Source organism: Erpetoichthys calabaricus, chromosome 5 (genome assembly GCF_900747795.2).
Source record: "Erpetoichthys calabaricus chromosome 5, fErpCal1.3, whole genome shotgun sequence".
Lineage (NCBI taxonomy): Eukaryota > Metazoa > Chordata > Cladistia > Polypteriformes > Polypteridae > Erpetoichthys > Erpetoichthys calabaricus.
Window position 1 is genome coordinate 247,160,239 of NC_041398.2, and position 13,992 is coordinate 247,174,230.

The following is a 13,992-nucleotide window of genomic DNA, read 5'->3' on the forward strand; positions in this document are numbered from 1 at the left end:
GGGAAGCGTGGTGTCAGGAGTAGAGAGCTGGGCGGGGCCTCCTCACTGTCCTGTTTCACTAATATGTGGGCGGAGCCACGGGGATAGCTGGTGCTGTATATAAGAGTGTCTTTCCAGAGGCAGAAGTTACACCAGGGGACAAGATGCAGTGGGAACGGTCACAGTTCACGTAAGCAAACTATGATACATAGCACGATGAGAGAAGCTGCAAAATCAACCGGAATGTTCAAGAAAATTGAGGGCGGGATTGACACATTTCTACACCCTTAATACAATCTTTGAACTACATTTTATTTTAAATTCAAAACTACACTACTACAATACTTATGCAATTGCATAACATTAACACCTACAAAAGAATTTTGTAGAAAAGAAAAGAAGAAAGTATCATAGTTCACCTGCCAGACCGATTTATTTGCACGAAGCCGAGAGAGATGCAGGGGAAGTGTGACGTCAGGAGTGGGGAGTCAGTACCCTGTACCCTGCCTCTGATTCGCTAGCGGTACCTTTTTGTTTATTAATTTTTAAAGTTTGTCCTGTTTCACTACTACATGGGCGGAGCCACAGGGGACTGCTTTTTAAAGATATTAACCAGACTGTGGAAAGTCAGGGTGTATAATAAACGTGTCTGCAAACATTATATTGGAGACACATACAGAGAGACAGCTACAGGCACGCGCCAATTACATGCATCAACCCAGTGTGTGAGGGAGAGCGCAGTCCGAGGGGAGGTGAGGCTCGTCGCTGCCGCACCTCGCGTTTCTCCCCTGCATTTGAACAGGAAATTAACAAATTTAGCGATTTTGACTATAAAAATGATCAAAATTATTGGAATCATACAGAAAACAAATGTATAGCACAGACCGGCGGTCTCATTTATTTTATACTAGCAATGCCCTGTGGCTCCGCCCACTTATTAGTGAAACAGGACAGTGAGGAGGGCCCCACCCAGCTCCCCACTCCCCTCGGCCCGCAGCCTCTGTCTCTGCAATATGATTCTTAGCGCGATGAGAGAAGTCGCAAAATCAACCGGAATGTTCAAGCAAATTCTAGAAAAAAACTGATCTAAATCTTTTAAGAAGTTCTCTCATGAAAAGCGGACAGACATATACAGAGGCGGCCTTATGGGTGTGCAGGGCCTTAGGGGTTGACCAACCCCATGAGGGGCCGGTTACATCAAACGCTGTTACCAGTATGTGTGGACATATAAACTGTATAAACTTGTGCACAAGTTTAATAAAAATAATGTTAACATACATAATTCAGCTAAATTTTTGCAAGATAACACATGGACTTTATCAAAATATAACTGGAGAATATATAATCCGCTCGAACGGGACACCTCAAAAGCGGGACCCCCCCCCCCCCCAAAGTGCGGGGACTGGGGCGGTCACTCCACTTGCTACCCCCAAATGCTGCTCTTGGACATACAGACAGATGATGGGTTTTATATATATAGAGACTAGCTGTACCCCGTGGCTGTGCCCACATAGTAATGAAACAGGACAAACTTTAAAAATCAATAGACGTTGGCACTGTATCTGATCGTGTTCAGCTCTGACGGGAGAGCGTTCCCCGCATGGGGAGAAAAGCACATGGCCGTGATATCTCTGGCAATCAGCAGCTACCCTCTAAAACACATTGAGCTCTGGTCTCTATCTCAAAAAACGTTACTCCTTAACGATCTGTAGATGATAATGTCTGTTGAACAAACAGGTATCGCTAGCTAAGCGGAGGCAAGGTGCGCTCTAACACAAATGGAGGCTGGCGAGTGAATGAGGAAGGACCTGCCTTCCTGCTCTCGGCCCACAGCCAGTCTCTTGGATATGCATAAATACATCGATACCACAAGTGAATTCTGGTACTTAGTGTGATGAGAGAAGTCGCAAAGTCAACCGGAAATCAAGAAAATTATAGAAGACAACCAGGTCTAAATCCGTTAAGTGATTCTGTCATGAAAAGCGGACAGACATACAGACAGAACGCGCTTGGACCACGAAATTTTTAAACCTGTTTCTTAGCAAGCACCTATGGGCCGAGGGTAACCTACATTCCAAATTTCAAGTCCCAAATCCTCATGGTTCGGGAGATTTCATGATGAGTGAGTCAGTGGGATTTGGCTTTTATATATATATACAGTACTAATAAAATACCCGCGCTTCACAGCGGAGAAGTAATGTGTTAAAGAAGTTATGAAAAAGAAAAGGAAACAGTTTAAAAATAACGTAACACGATTGTCAATGTAATTGTCGTAGGCTTATTTTAGTATTGAGAGTGAATTTGATGATTGTAAAGAGTTTAATTTATGATTGTAAATGTTGCATATAAAAAAGGCACATTTTTAGGCAGGGAGCCAACCACGTGGTAGGTGCACAGACAGTGGCTGCGCGGAAAAAGGAAGGGTGACCGGGGGGCGGCCTTGTGCGTCTCTGCCGTGAAGTAAATCGTCTGTTAACGGAAATAAGGAAATGAAAGCCCCAAGAGGAGAGGTCAGTTCCGAAAGTTCCTTACAGCATAATGGTGAGAACTGCCAAAAAGAAGACTCTATTTTGAAAAGTTTGTTACGGGGCACCGCGCGAAATGAAACATACTTGACGTTTGTAAGTACAGTGTAAAGGATGAGCAGGGGGAATTTGGGCTTCCTATGTATATTGGAAGTCGCAGAAATAGTGAGGAGGGGTTTCCTTTATCTATATATACAGTTTAGATAGTACACCCTGTGATGGACAGCCAGCGTTTCAGTCTGGCCGGGACTTCCCTGAACAGAAAGAAGGAGGAAGAGCAGGCTTTTTAGGACACTGCCTCACCCAGGACATTAGATGGCAGCTCCCCTGGATGGAAATGGTTCCCTGGATTCCCTCAGGGCATCATGGGACATGGAGTCTGTTTCCTCAGCCCTGTTGGGTGTCGTGGGTGCCACCAGGGGGAGCTCACAAGGAATCTGGGGACTCCTACTGTTATTACGACCTGGATGTACTTCAGAGACATGAGGACAGAAGCACGCAGTACTTCCGGGCTACTTAAGGAAGGATGATGTGGCGTTTGACCCGGAGAAGGAACACTTCCGGGTCATGGACTATTTAAAGGACTTTGGGAAACCCAGCAAGGAGAGCCGGAGTCGGGTGGTAGAGTGACATAGCTGCTGGGAGGAGTGGAGGATTGTGATTATTGATTATTGTTTAAAATTATTATTGTTATTGGAGAATTGTGGCGAGTGTGGTGCTTTGTGCACTGTATAAGAAGAAAAATATTAAAGAATTCTTCTTGGTGCTTTTACAAGTGTGTCTTGGATGTCTGTCTGGTTGGTTTCACGGGGCAACAGCGCCTCTAGCATCCACAACCCGTTTCCCCCCTTGGGTTTTGCAATAGGACATGAAACATACCTAACTTTTGTAAGTACACTGCAAGGAATGAGCACGTGAAATTTCAGCTTCCCACCTATAAGGAAAGTGGGAGAATTAATGATGAGTCAGTGAGGGCTTTGGCTTATAAATATATATATATATACACCAGTGGCGGAACGTGCATTTCACACCTAAGCCTTCGGTAGTGCTCCGTCTGAATCAACCCGCCCCTCAAAAACTAATTTATGGTTATAAAAACCATCTTAATATGCAGAAATACAGTATAAAGAGCCGCTGCATCGCAGATAGATAACTCCTATAGCCACAATAAATGCCTTTATTGAATAGACAAACCAGGGGTGAACAAGTTCCTTTCTACTGCAGCTACAGCCCGTGACACACATAAAAAACATCAATAATAACTCATAAACTTGCAATATTATTTAGGAAAATCGCAACATTTTACTCACCAAAAATTCTGATTATTTGTAAACAAAATCCATCCTCCTCTCTTTCCTCAAAAACAGTTCAATTACTCTGTCGTACAGATTATCCGTGTGCTTCAGTTCCATCAGGAAGTCCCTTTCTATCCCCATCGAAGCTAATGCTGAAAGTCGAACCTGCCCTGTCGTATTGCTGGCATAAGTTTTAATTCGCTTTAGGGCTGAAAATGTCCGCTCGACAGAAGCAGTGGACACGGGAATGCTCACCGCCAAACATACCAATGTGTACAGCTGTCCCATGATGCTCTCATTCAGATTTTTCTGATGAAGGAAGTCAAGGAGATCAGTGGGAGATTTTCCTGCAAAATCATCCATGGCATACATTACAGTCAGTTCTGTTTTTAGCCGAGACAGATCAAAAAGTGCTCCGTGGCTCTGTGTTAAACTGGAGAAGGCTGCATGCGGGAAATTTTTCTTGTATTCCCGAAACTTCTGGGGGTCAAGGAGCATGACAAACATCAGTTTTTCGTGGTCTTGAAATCTGGTCTGTGTCTGGCAAATAATATTGTCCAGAATCCTGCCATGGAGTTGGCGGTAGTGCGCGTGAGGATCTGGCGCTTGACCTCTTCGTGCGCTCAGAGCACCTGCGGTGCATTCAGTGGCCTCGTAGAGTTCCTCATATCGACTTCTATCTCGCTCAACAGTGTCACAGAACTCCTTTACCCGAGCCAGACAAAACTGCACATCCAGTTTTTTTTCCTGTAGTATTGCAAAGAGCACGTCTGAATACTCAAAAATGCCATTGAATGTGTGAAGCAAAAAACAAAACTCAAAATCATCCAGACGTGCTTTAAATCCATCAGCACAGCGCACTGTGTCCTCATCATATTCGTCATGATGCTCCAGAATGTGATGAAACAGTTCCTTTAGAGCATCTCTCTTCTCTATCGGATAGAGATAATATTCTCTCTAGAGCCCTCTAGCAGGCGTACGGCAATGTCACCGTATTCAGACCCATTGATTGGATAGAGTCTATCCAATCAATGGGTCTGAATACGGTGACGTTGCCGTACGCCTGCTAGAGGGCCCTAGTGAAACCAACTCAAAATCTGATTGGTTGAAGCAACAGTTTAATCGACATTTATTTTGTGTTAGAGGGCCTGCAGAACGGATTGTGAAGGCCTCCGGGCAGATTTCTTTGACTTTGACCCTGCCTGGCAACAAATGATGGCTGAAATGTGATTGATTAAATGCTTTAATACGAAAATACATGTCTGGAAGCAGCACAACCATTGGAAAAGCTATGAAAGGAAGCGGACAGACTATTTGGAATTATTTAATAAGTATTCATGGACAAAATATAATTAACATCAGTTTGTGATTCAGATATTTTTTTAGGCCAGCAGAGAAGGCCTTGAAGGCCCTGATGGCCCGCCACTGATATACACAGTATATGTATATATATTTCGCCTTATACAATTTCTTATATTAGGAATTTGTTAGTTTTTGCATACTCTTTGGGGTCAGAGCGCAGGGTCAGCCATTGTACAGCACCCCTGGAGCAATTGAAGGTTAAGGACCTTGCTCAAGGGCCCAGCAGAGTAGAATCTGTTTTGGCAGTGACAGGGATTCAAACATATATATATATACTGTATATATATATATATATATATATATATATACTAGCAAAATACCCGCGCTTCGCAGCGGAGAAGTAATGTGTTAAAGAGGTTATGAAAAAAAAAGGAAACATTTTAAAAATAACGTAACATGATTGTCAATGTAATTGTGTTGTCATTGTTATGAGTGTTGCTGTCTTTTATATATATAATATGCACACACACACACATAAACATATATATACATAAACATATATATATACATATCTACATATACACATATCTACATATACATACGTATATACACATCCACATAAACATATATATACATATACAAATTTACATATCTACATATATATATATATAGACATAGATATATACATACATACATTCACATATATATATATATATATATATATATATATATATATTACTGAAGAAAGAAAAAAAAAATTAAACAGCCAAATGGGGCTATGCATATGAACTTAAAAGGTTTAAATAAAACAGAAATATATATTTTATTTTTACTTGGTTAACTTGTGGAGGGTGTATCCTGTAGCAAAGCCCTAACTGTTTTCGTGAAAGCCCGTTTCAGTCAATAAGTCTTATGTGTGTGTTTATGTATGTGTGTATATATATGTAGATATGTGTATATGTAGATATGTATATATATGTATATGTATATAAATGTTTATGTGTGTGCGTATATTATATATATAATATATATATATATATATAAAAGACAGCAACACTTATAACAATGACAACACAATTACATTGACAATCATGTTACGTTATTTTTAAAATGTTTCCTTTTTTTTTCATAACCTCTTTAACACACTACTTCTCTGCTGCGAAGCGCGGGTATTTTGCTAGTATATATATATATATATATATATATATATATATATATATATATATATATACATACATATACACACATACATGCAGTTTCAATAATATAGAAATCAATATAAATATTAACATCATTATCATATGAGAATATGAAGTAATATATAAGAAGCACATTTTATATAAATATAAATTATTAAACAGTAAAATCTTCTTCTGTAATTTGCTACCATGGCAATTTGTGTGTGTGTCCAGGATTTTAAATCACCTGTAGCTCGCAAACCGTTTCACCTATTGACTTGAAATCTGGTACACATATAGTACGTCACGTCTACTATCCGCTTTATGGGTGATGATTGAATTACTCTTTTTATGTTTATTTTATTTTATTGTAGAATCAACTCGTATCTGCGCACACCAGGGTGGCCGTGGGCGGATGCGTATGGTGTATTCACTCCATGTTATCGTGCATTGCGCTGTCACTGGTATTTTGATAAAAGAATTTGAACAACATATAAGAAGCGTATAAATTATTAAACAGTAAAACATTAACATTTAAGAAGTAAAGTTAGATTAAGTACTACTGCAGTGCCCTCGGGTATACCTCATTTTTTGTTTGTCCATTACATGCTTAAATGTATACATTTTTTGGTGTACCTACCCGAGAACACGCGACATATAACCGAGCGTGGGAGAAGCATGGATTTTAAACACGCGTTGAGTTCATCTGCTGGTCTCCCTCGTGGAATAACTGGTAATGTTTGAATAAAATCTACAGCGAGTAAAACGACATTACCTCCTTTTTTTTTTTTTACGATCTCTGAGATGTTGCTTTTTTCGGTTCAAGGCTTCATAAGCTCTTTTATGTTGTATGGTGTACTTATCCGAAACCATCATCTTTGAATGTTGCAAGACTTTCGCCTTGTATGTAGATCGGGGTAATTACATTCATTGCATTCCTAGTCTGAATCACAATCTGATTGTATGGGTGGTTACCTGGCACTGTAGGGTTGCCACCCGTCCTTTAAAATACGGAATCGTGCCGCATTTGAGAATGAAATTGCGCGTCCCGTTTTGAATCAATACTGGACGGGATTTGTCCCGTATTTTTTTTATCATTTTTTTTAAAGCAGCGTCTCATGCAAATCATCCCACACGCATTTTATGAAGATGCCTCCTTTCCTACTTTTGATTGGGTAATACTTGATGTCATCGTTAGTTTGATTGGTCTTTGTAACTGTCCAGTGAGGAGGGCGTGTCTTTTAAGTAGAGTGTGGAAGGTGTTGGCACTGAGATGTGGCGTCAGCGCCAGAGTTGAAGCCCCTAATGTTGCGGTCAGCAAGTCGGCTAACATCCGCCATGTGCCGTCTTTCAGTTGCGAGAAGCAGATCATAGAATGGTTGAAACTGTTGCCCCTAACGTTGTGCCACGGCGTGTGGTTCGTTTATACCTCGTGTCTTCTCATTAAACTTTTATCTGGCGAATATGTTATTGCAATCCGCAGGGGGAGCGTTTCTATAAACTTAATTTAAAGTTACGTTTTACACCGTGCTTTGTTTCCCTTATGAACATGCTTGAATGCTTCACTCGCTCCCTTCTCAATTGTTTAATTAATTTTTTGCTCTTCGCTGTTTGCGGCTCTTACGTCATTTCCCCCTACTTCGTTCTTTTATCTCGCGAATATGTTATTGCAATCCTTAACGGGAGCGTTTCATTAAACTGATTGAAAATAGTTTAGCATTTACCTTTTTAGTAAAAGGCGAGCTTTTAAGCCTGAGAAATCACCCCGTAAATGCACATGTTTAATTGCACATGTCTTAATATGTATGGTTACACAGTATTAAAAGACAGTGAACAACGTCAGTTACCTTTGTTCCCGCGTTTGATAAAAGGCGAGCTTTTAAGCCTGAGAAATCACCCCGTAAATGCACACGTTTAATTGCACATGTGTTAATATGTATGCTTACGCAGTATTAAAAGACAGTCAAAAATTAACGTCATTTACCTTCGTTCCCGCGTTTGACTCGTGCTGTAAATCTCTTCCTTGTTTTTAGTTCACGTCATTACGTAGGCGTGATGACGCGATACGTGACTCCGCCTCCTCCATTACAGTGTATGGACAAAAAATATGTTCCAGTTATGACCATTACGCGTATAATTTCGAAATGAAACCTGCCTAACTTTTGTAAGTAAGCTGTAAGGAATGAGCCTGCCAAATTTCAGCCTTCCACCTACACGGGAAGTTGTAGAATTAGTGATGAGTGAGTCAGTCAGTCAGTGAGTGAGTCAGTCAGTCAGTCAGTCAGTGAGGGCTTTGCCTTTTATTATTATAAATATATAACCATTATTTGTTTTTTTTTTACTTTTCATGAGCCTCACCTGCCTCCCCTGACCACACGTTCCTGTTATTATGTAATTAGTAAATTTAGATTTGCATTTTATCGAAAAACGGCACCCGATACAAAACATGAGCTCAACTGAATCAGCAACCTGTGCAGCCAATACGTGGATTAAGCAGGTCTGACGTTGTATTAAATAAAAGTGAAAAATTAAAGGTCAGTGGTTTTCCACATAACAGCTAATATTACTGAAATTCAGCAGATGCAAGAAGGACTAAGAAATGACAATAAGACATCAAAAGAGGCGTCAGGAGCTCATTACAATGTTTTCTTTACAAAGTTCAATTTGTTATTTTGCGACGCGGTGAAATACGAAAGGTCAGCAGATTTTCACGGAACACTTCTCACATGAAGCTTGCATGAGTAACTGCACCCGAAAATTGACGTGCGACTCGAAAAGACATCCAGAGGACTGTGAAATGGAACTTTACTTTCTTTCCTTCTTTCCTTCATCTTGAATGCCAAGTTGGACTTGTGGCTCCCACTTTCATCTGATTGCATTCATTAACGCGCGCAGAGTAATGAATTCAAGCTGGCAAGGGCTGCGCTGTCATTGTGATGCTGGTCGCTCGTGGCATGAAATGATAAATTAATGGCACCGGTTTTTACGCATTGTCTGTGTGGAATGACTGAGCAGCTTCCTCGAAGGGAAGACTCTCACTGAAGACGAGTAGTCGCCTGCCTCGGCGGCCTAATTAAAGCCCTCTAATCAAATCCTGATGGAGACGACTTTTACTGTTGTTCTAATAAAGAGGATTAGAGAACTGTTTCAATGGAGCTGCATGACCAGCCGCTTGGTGCTGCAGCTGCCGCCCTGCACAGATCTGACTGATTGAATGGGTTTGGGGGATCAGACAGAAATGAAGAAGCTGAGACGCTTACAAGCTGAAGGGCTCAGCGTAATTATTGACTAAAAAGAATCAATCTGTGCATCTAAAAGCTTGTTAGAGAGAGCCACACTAACATCTAGCTATCCATTATACAGTGCCTTCTGCATTATCTCAATCAGGGGTCCCCAACTCTGGTCCTGGAGGACCTCAGTGGCTACAGGTTTTCATTCTAAACCCTTTCTTAATTAGTGACCTAGTTTTGCTGCCAATTAACTGCTTTTGAATTCATTTTAATAGATAGATACTTTATTAATCCCAAGGGGAAATTCACATACTCCATCAAATTCACATGTATCCTGATATCCTGACAAAATTGCTCATCATGGCCTCGTCATTTTGGCTCCTTAATCAACCCCTTTCTCTAATTGGCTGTCTCTCATGCTCTTCACCACCTAATAGCTCATGTATGATGAGTGTACTGGCACAAAAATGGCGGCTGTCACATCATCCAGGTGGGTGCTACACATTAGTGGTGGTTGAAGTGGCTCGCCACTCACTGAAGCACTTTGGATAGTGAGAAAGGCGCTATATAAATGTAAAGAATTACTAGATAGATAGATAGATAGATAGATAGATAGATAGATAGATAGATAGATAGATAGATAGATAGATGTGGAATGCACTTTATAATAGATAGATAGATAGATAGATAGATAGATAGATAGATAGATAGCATAGTTGGCAGGATTAGATAGATAGATAGATAGATACATAGATAGATAGATAGATAGATAGATAGATAGATAGATAGATAGATAGATAGATAGATAGATAGATAGATAGATATGAAAGGCAATATGTGATAGATAGATAGATAGATAGATAGATAGATAGATAGATAGATAGATAGATAGATAGATAGATAGATAGATAGATAGATAGATAGATAGATAGATAGCATAGTTGGCAGGATTAGATAGATAGATAGATAGATAGATAGATAGATAGATAGCATAGTTGGCAGGATTAGATAGATAGATAGATAGATAGATAGATAGATAGATAGATAGATAGATAGATAGATAGATAGATAGATAGATAGATAGAGATATGAAAGGCAATATGTGATAGATAGATAGATAGATAGATAGATAGATAGATAGATAGATAGATAGATAGATAGATAGATAGATAGATAGATAGCATAGTTGGCAGGATTAGATAGATAGATAGATAGATAGATAGATAGATAGATAGATAGATAGATAGATAGATAGATAGATCTTTATTTGTCACAAGTGTCCTGGGTTCACTTCCCAATATGTTCACCCTGCGATGGACTGGCACCCTGAACAGATTGTTCCTGCCTTGCGCCTGATGCTTGGTGGGATAGGCTTCAGCTTCCCCCTTTGAACCTGCTTAGGATTAGTGTGTTTGAAAATATATGGATGGATTCTGGTGTCCCACATACACTGGGCTAACTGGTGGTGCCCTTTGTTTTCCAACTTAGGTGACAAGTTTAAGACAATACCTACCTGTTTTGGATTGTCCTCCTTCTCTTTCCCTGTCCCATACGTTTGAATACTTGGCAGCCCTTTTGCCCACAAGGCAAACCCCTTCCCTGTAACAAGCTTCTGCATGATTTTACATGGCACGAGGCTGGCGCTTCTCTCTCTCGCTCACTGCCTTCCAGTCATTTGGAGTGATTGCTGGAGTTGGGCTTACTACTGGCTCATAAATAAATTCATTTGGCTCGACTGGTGAAATCCCATCCGTCTTTAGTGCTCTGGGTGCCTCAGGCACATTGAGCTCCTCGGGTTTGCTTTTTACGTCTGCCTGAGGCATTCCGCTTGCTTCCTCTTTCATACACAATATTCTTTCTAACTGCTGGCTTTGCATCTAGCAGCCATTAAAGAAGCAAGCTTAACTAAATGTCAATGGTCGAAATGCCAAAGAAATATCTTCATGTTTTAGAACTCTTGTGTTCTGTCCTGCAATGGACTGGCATACCAGGGCAGATAGGAGAGGCTGAAGAATGAAGGGATTTTTATTGGCTTACTGGTACCTTTCCAAAAGAGGTTGCAATCCAAGGTTCAAGCACCCACACAACCTTCATGTATGCCTACCCTAAAACAGTTCCTGTAATGATTGGCCAGTCACTCAAAACACAAAAGTAGGCTTTACACAAAAAGTAGACCTCAAGGCTCCAGAGAACTGTAGAATCAAAATCAACCTGACCTCAAACTTCAGAGGCAGGCTTCACAATCTGCACAGGTCACAATAAAGCCAGTTGTAGTGATGTTCAATTAACATTCAGGGCCTTTTCTGGGGGACTTCTGTATGGCTAAACTGGGCATTTTGAATCCAAGGAATCTAAATTAGGATGTTGTCTGGAGAAACATGGAAATTTTATATGCTATCGTGCAATAGTGTATTTTAGTGACTGCATCAATCCCATAACTATCCAGGAGTGTGTAACGTGTGATGTCATCAGTGTGACCGAATAAAGAATGGTGTGTGCACTCCTGACTTATTTGAGCTTTGATAAAAAAAATCGGGAATGGTCTCCCCTAGACTTTCTCATATACTCAGATATGACAGTGATTATATTTTTATATTATGTACATTAACTGCAATGGGTTGGCGCCCTGCCTGGGGTTTGTTGCGCCCTGTGTTGGCTGGGATTGGCTCCAGCAGACCCCCCATGACCCTGTTGTTGGGATATAGCAGGTTGGAAATTGGATGGATGAATGGATGTACATTAAAGAACCATCAACAACAAATCAAATGAATAATATATTGAATAATTATTTTTAAAATAAAGTTGAATAAATCGGATACTGCAACTGCATGAATAAAAGGTAAAGTACCATTTCCGGTTAGAGGAAATAGCCCAAAACTGGATAGAAATCAACGTTATGTACCTAATACTTGTATGCAAAATTTGGTTGACCGAAGTGGAAGTGTACTCAAGTTATCGTGTTTACACACACCCACACACACAGACAGACACATATTTTTCCAAGAATGCTATTTTCAGACTCAGGGAGGTCTAAAACGTCGAGATTCATCAAAATCTCAACATCGAATTTTTGGACGATTATAATACTTTTCCTATACTTTATATATGAGAAAGTCAGGAAGGTCTAAAATGTCGAGATTCATCAAAATCTCGACTTCGAATTTTTGGACAATTACAATACTTTCTGTGTACTTCATATATGAGAAAGTCAGGGAGGTCTAATTGAATTTTTGGATGACTACAATACTTCTTCCATACTTCATATACGAGAAAGTCAGGGAGGTCTAAAAACGTTGAGATTCATCAAAATCTTGATATTGAATTTATGGAGGATTCCAATACTTTTCCTATACTTTGTATACAAGAAAGTTAAAAAAAAAACCCTTCCATGGGAAAAACTCTTAAACAGAGAAATCTCTCCACATATAAAGATTATCACGCACGAGCGCTTGGGGAACAGCTTAACGACCCAGTTTGCTTCGCAACAAAACCCGCAGGGGGACAACGGCAGTGTACTAATCTTTCTTTCTTTGCTTCCTTAGAAAGGCCGAGACATCGCCGCCGTAAAGATCGTCCGGATGGCTATAGAAGACGCACACTTCTGGGTTCCTTCCTTCCCTCTGCTTACCCTTGATGACGTCATACTCCCACAATCCACCACGATTATCCCAGCATTCCACACCTTAATATCCGGTCCGCCACTATATACTGTCCGTCCTCCCTCCCTTCAATGTCTTTTGAGTTTTTGTAGAAAAACAATTGACGGCATTTTTTGTTACAGTATACGGGGCTCAAACCCCAAAACTTTATGCTTGTTTCTGTCTTTTATTACAAGATATAAGACGTCCGTCTGTTCATCCGGTGTCTGTACCCGAGCCTAATGTTTTCCAGCATTGACAAGAGTGTAGCAAAGGAAAGTGGCTGGCATGGGATAGCAAACTGTTCAATGTGCATCTGGGCATCACTTTATTCAGCATCCACGGCAGGCCTGGAAAGTTCAGTGTCTGACAAAGAAAGGCAACAAGGAGTGATATAAGTCATACCTGGGGGACACACATTGTGATCAGAACAGACGGAGTGATCACAGGATCATTAAGCCTGTTTTAATAAATGTATTCCGCTATGCTAGTAAATCAATAACTGTATGTTTATTCATGACATAGGGATGGGACAGGTGGTCCCAGAAGTGTCCATCTGTGTTATTATTTGAAATATTCTGCGGAATCAAAACTCAAAAGCAAAGTCTGATTTTTGTTAAACAAGGAATCAACAATGATGGGCGACAATGACTTTTGTCAGATTTCAGATTGTTTCAGAGACAATTATGGGGTCTGTTTTTTTTAATGGAGGGGCACTAACACATTTCTCCACGTCTGTACTTAGACAAATAATAAAGGAACAAAACAATTTAGAAAAAATAAAGGGGAAAATTGGGGACAGCAACTTTGGACAGTTAAGTAAGTAAACAAAGTACTTTAAGTAC